Genomic DNA, 6,800 nt, shown 5'->3' on the forward strand with positions numbered 1-6,800 from the left:
CCCCAACCCCCTTCCCTCAAGACTTTTTTCAGGCGATAAGTCATTCGTTTTTACCTGGTAAGCACTCTCTATCTCTCTAGATCTCTTCGAACGGTCGTCATACAAATCCACTGTGAAGGAACGAAGACTCGCCCTCAGCGTAGGCATGCGCCTGCACTCAGCGGATTCTCCCCACTAGAGAGGGGCCGAGGGGCCGAGGAGCACTGGGAAGAATACATTAATTCGACATTTTGTGGCGAGTTTGCAGCCCTGCAAAACACGTCGGAATTTAAACCACATTGAACAGAGTTTTCAAGTCTCAAGTGATTTTTTCTCTTTATTAGGTATCGGAAAAATTCGTGCTCAGTTAGAAACATGTCAGATCATGAGCAACGTGTACACGAAAGGTCTAACAAGATCCGCAGCTGAAAAATTCGAAGTTGAACGCTATGAATGTTGACACAAGAATGGTACTCTCTTGAAAAGATTAAGAGGTGAGCCATCTGATATCTTTTTTCTCATTTTTAACTTGGCAAATATTTATTATTTTCCAAGTTGTAGCGGTGAAACGATCTCACTCCATCACTTCTTCACTCCTTTACCGGGTCACTGGTCACTTCCCGTAAAACATTTGGAAACCCGAGGGGGGGGGGGGAACTCCCATATGAAAAGGCAGGAATGCTCGTCCGAAAATTTGAATTTAACTCCTAAGGTAGGCTAATGTAGACGTTGCTTGAGCTTCATTAGACCCCTAAAAGATACCAGTTAAAATGGAACAGGTTCGATCACTAGACTCTCTTCAAGAAAGGATCCCGCGCACACGTAGACCCGAGTCGCGCACTCGGAAATCAAGCCTGAAAACAGACATTAAATGAGAGCGTTTCTTTTATTATTATTTCCTCAAGTGCATCCTAAAGGATATTTTGACAGCTAAAAATGGTGAGGTTTCGTCATCAACACCCTAAGTGAGACCAGAATCCTTGATTTGTACCCGAGAAAACAAGCATCCCCATTCTTTTCATGTAATAGTCCCCCCCGGGTTTCGAACATCAGCCGTCTAAAGCTGTTTTACAGTCGCTTGCAGTGTGTCAAGTTAGTTATTTTTGGGAGGTAGAAAGTATAACGATTTTTTCATTATAAGGAAAATATTTATGGGTCTTCCTTAGCGATTCAATTCAGGGAAAGTCTTCGTGGTTTTTCCTTCACAAACCTACGTGAAATTGTGGGTTTGAAAGCAATTGATATAAACGAACGATTAAAGGCTCCAGATGATTCTTTTTTTTTAACCCAAGAAACAGAAAGACAAACACTACCTTTCGGTAAATGGTTTCTTGACAGAAAAAGAAAAAACAATGAAGAAGAAAAGGAATATAACAATCAGTAGTGACCACTTTGATTTTAACTTCCAATGTCTCACATGGCAAGCCAGTGCTTATCACATTGCGCTACTTGTACATCAATTTCCGGAGAGCGAAAGTGTTAGTTATTTATTCAAGCGTTTCATTCAGTCTATACTTCACTTTTGACGGAACAAAATTATCTCTTGCCATTTTTGACTACAGCACAATCAAGGAGGACATGTACAGATACATGTAATGTAAAACATTTAGGCAGGCCTTAGTAACAAACAGTTTTTTATGTTGAACTTTTTCATTTTGCAAATATCTCAAAACACCCTTGAATGGAAAAAGGCTTTATGGACTTGTTCAAAAGCTAGACGGTAATTCCTTAATGAACAATGTCTCATAACACCCTTTCATAATATATTTTCCAAGTTCAGTGGCTCACAGCCACTTTGATTCTTTGCTGATAGCAGTAGGCTTTACCACTGATTACAGTTTTACAGTGTAAGAAAGCTTATTTTACACTAGATTTTTGATTCACTCAATATAAAACACAGACTGAGGACCAGGAAGTAAAACGCAGACTGCAGAGTATAGACTTTTTGACTGAATGATGTTATCATTTCCGCCATTGAGAGCTAGCCGCAAACAGGCTAACTGGAGCATTATTTAGGCTAACCTGAGTGATATGTAGGCTAACTGGAGTGGTATTCAGTCTAACAGGAGCGCGATTCAGGCTGACCGGAGTGCAGTCTTTCACTACCATTTAAGCCTGAATAATCATGTTTAAGATCAGTGCCTGATACTATTATTATAAAACTATATATACTTATGAAGTCTGTAGTCTGCAGTCTGCATTTTACTCTCAGTCTGCATTTTACCCTGGTCTGTAGTCTGCAGTCTGCGTTTCAGACTGACGAGTTTCAATTTGATTGCCAGCAAAGTGGAAGTGAAATCTGAACATCTTAGTTTGTACATTACTAAATTACATAGGTCATCAAAGAATATTCAATTGTACAGTCATTCCCATGGCCCTTTCATAAAATAACCACAGAATCATTAAAAATATAAAGAACAGCTAAACGTTTGGAATTTTGTAAGCAGTACCATCAGTACAGAGTAAATGATGCAGTTCATAGATTAGTATCTTTAGAACAAGGAAAAAGAGTCTACTCCAATATTATGCCTAAATGTTGGGTGTTAAAGTTCAAAATATCATGGGTAATCAAATTTCTGTAGGTCCCAGGTTAGAATCTACACATAGTTTATAACAAATTAGGTGGCTATTGTGTTAGTTACAGTAATTTAATAGAATAATATTATTTTGAATAATTAATTTGTGTATTTATTTATTTCTACTTATATTCTGTTTGCAGAATGCTAAACTGGTTACTATTTATTGGTTCTGTTTGACACACAAATCTTACAAGAGGCATGCAGGTTGTGGTTTCACTAGATAGTACTATTGTAAAGGTACTGGAGTTGTGGGAATATCATTCCAGATTTGTACTATCCTTGTCAGTGAAAGCTTATACTAAGTATGTGTCACTTGAATAAAACAATAACAACCTTGAATCATTTTGTAATCATTGCAGGCTTTGTTAAATTTACTTTCTAGACTCTTCTTCATTTTTGGACTATTTGTATTTTGGCAAATGTACAGTTAATGTTTAATCCCTAAAAAGGCCAATCACTGCTATAAGATTGTACAATTGAAGTGCAAGGTACCTATGCAGTTATTGAAGAGCCTTACAGTCAAACTCACAAAACTGTGAACACCTGAAATATGTCTGGAATGTTTATTGTGTTATAAACAATCATGAGCGAGATCTTCAACCGCAGAAACCACAGAAACAGATGAGTTTCTATCGGTCATGGAACAAATTTGTTTTGTGACCGGTCTCAAAATAAATCCTCTATTTCGGTTATACAAGAAATTAGATAATTGCTCTTACAGGCTGTTTAAACACTAGCGAAGAGGGTTTGGGATATCTTTAACATGAGAAAACTGTATTCACAAACCAATGTGCTGGGCTGACACAACAGGAGGCCGTTGAATCACTCGAGTGCAAATGATCCAAAACAGTACTTTCATTATTTCGTTTCATTATAATAATTTTGATAATGACGAAAAGCAACAAGTGATATTGATGAAAAGGGAAGTCTTCCTTTATATTTTGTAATATGTGAATCAAGTGCAAATTTATTTGGGAAGGAACAGCGGAAAATTGAGGTGTTTACTGTTTGCCACAACTAATTGCAAAATTAGCTAACATTTGCATTTATCATGGTCAATCTTTCCAGAGTGTTTAGATCACCAAACCACCAAGCCCGAGGGATTGTAATTATTTGCTAAAATAAACTGAGTCACTAGTTTAACCAAAGATGATACCAAGGTTAGCGAAACCACCAGAATTTTAACTTTTTATTCATTCCTATTTATAGCTGTGTCAAATTAACTGTCATTTTGAGTAACTGTATGCGTCGGCTGGATTCTTGTTTTCCAAAATCCACAAACTGAATACTGGATGTGGTTCTTGATACAAAAGGATAGCAATTATTTAGACTTTCAGGAATATATAAAGACAGAGGGTGTATCTTGGGACAAAGCGAAAACCAAAATTATACATGTATTTACAGTTATGTAACCGATGCACTACATCCATGTTCTATGGTTTCTGTGGTTGAAGATCTAACTCGTCAGTCGTGATTGGTTATTACACAATAAACATTTCAGACATAATTTAGGTGTTCACGGTTTTGCAAGTTTGACTGTAATAAGTATTTCTTTGCAAAATAGTGTTTCCTGTGTTTTAAAAATGCATGTACATTAATGGGAAACTCTGCTTGAACCACTAACAAGCAGGTTGTCTGTGGTATTTCTGTATTACATGTATGTAGTTTTGACTTGCGGGAGTCACAACCAGAAAGCACAACATAAAAGATTTTGTTAACTCTCATCACTCCTCTCCTCTTGCCAAGCAAGCTTAAAATGTATAGGGCTGTTTGTAAGGCATCATTCATTATATTAAGAACATTCATATGAAGTGGTAGAAGTTGCATTCTAGCTAAAAAATATTTTGGCTCCCTCTGTAGATCTAGAATAAGGACATAGTTTAGAATCACTCTGTTGTAAATGCTGTGTCTTTACGGTTACCATTATGCCTTTTGAAGTGTCTTGCATCTATGCGATGTAGCTAATTTCACATGTAAACAACAAAAACATGTCAGGGAGTATTTTATTTAGAAATATTTTTTTCCCAAGAGTGATTTTTGTACAACCACTCCATACTTTTTTTTTTAATCCAATTTCAAAAATGTTCTGTAAATTTTTTCACTGAAATTGAATATGGTAAAATGCATACACATCGTTTAAGCACTTTGGGTCTGGGAGCTGAGTAACAAATTAAATTAGTAAAAAAATTGCATTGACTTGTAGCTTTCTGAAGGTGATTTGGACCATTAGGGGGCCTGGATAATTGGACAGTTCATTTTACTTCAAAATTCTTGGTCTCGTTTGATAATGATGCCAATGACACAGAACATGGCAGCCATACTTCAGCTAAAACCAAGTCATGCAGCCTTGGCTTAATCGTACATATATGATATTGGGCATCCATGTTATGGTCAATTGACAGCTGTCAAAACAAGGTATCTGCTGACTAGTATCACGTGACCATATCACGGGCTCAGGTTTGGAGCTCATCAAGGTCACATTTTTTTTAAGTTGACTACTGAACAAGTGCTGGTTTTCGATTGGATTGTGGGCTCAAGCCAGGTTAACTTGTTAATCAGGGCAGGGTTGTTTGAAAGGTATACAAATGTTGTTCACTGCTTATGTTTTATGTAGTTTGAGATTATTGAAAGTCAAAATGGAAGACCAGACATAAACAGAAAACCTCAATGCAAAGTTACAAAACTTAAATCAAAATTCTTGCTTATCCTGGGTTACCTTAATTGGGCTTTGGGCCACCCAGCCCAGGAGCTCCACTTTTAGCTTAGCTAAATCTATATAATTATTACAATGTTTACAATTGAATTAGTAGTGGCATGAATTTGTACATGTATTTTATAACATAATATTATTGTACATTGCTATTTACCTTTATGCTGTACATCCATCAATAGTTCAGTTTCTTTTCATAAAATATGCTATTGGTACTACCTTTTAAAAAGTACTGGAATTCTACACAGCCTTAGGACACTTCCCAAAAGTGACTGTAAAAAGATACAGTTAAAGGTATGACAGCTGTACAGTATTAAGACCAGCACACAGGAATATGAGATCCATTCCCTACCACAAAATTGCAACATTCAGAATGACAAAATTCCTCTGGCATAAATGGTACAAATAACACTTTGTTGATGAATACTTATATTTAGGCTTCCAATAATAATTTTATAATTCAACTTCAATAATTGATGTGTTTCTTTTCCTCCACTAAGATCATTGTGGACTACAGGGTGAACCCATTAATTATTATAAATTTTTTTATTAAACATGTCAAAAATTAATAAGTAAGCTATAAGTTATTTAAGTTATACTATCTACACATATTTTGCCCTCACTGCATGTAGACAATTGAACACACTCTGAGGTTTTGATGAACATGTGCTTTGGTCAGCCAAGCCAAGATATGTTTAATTAGCACATCAGTAACATTACAGCTAAATGGATAAACAATATATCCTATGTGCACGCACCAAAGCTGAACAGGTAAACCCCCCCCAAAAATTGAAAAATAGGGACCATGTACATAGGCGTACAAGCTGGGGGGTGAGGGGGGCAGCAGCCCCCCAGCTAGCATTGCGTAATTTTTTCTGGCAAGAAAGTCACCACGCCCCACCCCCCTCCTCAAGTCGGAAGGTGCCCGTACGCCTATGACCATGTATCCCTGACCAAATGAAATTGCATTAATGGAATCAAACTCAATGTAGAGCTTTCTTTGCAAATTCCCTGACTGAGTAAACGACAAAATAATGAACAACCAAACGAGCTCAAAGCAAACAAAAGCCCACCCGAACAAAAAAACGTCTAAGAGTGCAGTGCTATGAATTGTTTTGTAAAAGTCAAAATTTCACCAAATTTCCCACCATTTCATCTCAGGTAGTTTCGAAAAAGTTGCTTGGGCTGTCCACGCATCACGTGGGAAGCCCAAGTTCTTCCAATCTTCGCATCGGAAGAACTGGGCACCATGTCTAAAAATAACTTAAGAGGGATTACCTTGGGTATAAGGCCTATATGGGGGATTCACTCTCTTAACTTGATAATCTCTTACACAAAACGGATCACTCCTACTTGGGTTGTTGCTCTGGTTTTCACTTATCGCAATCTTCTAATATGAAGTAATTCTTAAAACAGTTTACATATAAACCACTTATTGTTTCACAGTTCTCTATAGATAAATTAACAAAACAACAATTAACAGTACATTTTGTGTACATGTTTGACAGGGCACAAAAGAAAACTTAGGGATG

The 6,800-nt window shown here is 36.8% G+C and overlaps 1 long non-coding RNA gene across 1 annotated transcript; it reads left to right on the top strand.

Moving 5' to 3' along the window:
* Positions 1-193: 193 nt before the first annotated feature.
* LOC149114348 (uncharacterized) lies at positions 194-2,897 on the top strand. The gene is made up of 2 exons (XR_016206449.1): positions 194-473; positions 2,699-2,897. It is a non-coding gene; the product is annotated as an uncharacterized LOC149114348 (long non-coding RNA).
* The last annotated feature ends 3,903 nt before the right edge of the window (positions 2,898-6,800 follow it).

This window comes from Orbicella faveolata, unplaced genomic scaffold (genome assembly GCF_042242905.1).
Source record: "Orbicella faveolata isolate gen_17 unplaced genomic scaffold, um_ofav_v1 contig_14, whole genome shotgun sequence".
Taxonomy (NCBI): domain Eukaryota; kingdom Metazoa; phylum Cnidaria; class Anthozoa; order Scleractinia; family Merulinidae; genus Orbicella; species Orbicella faveolata.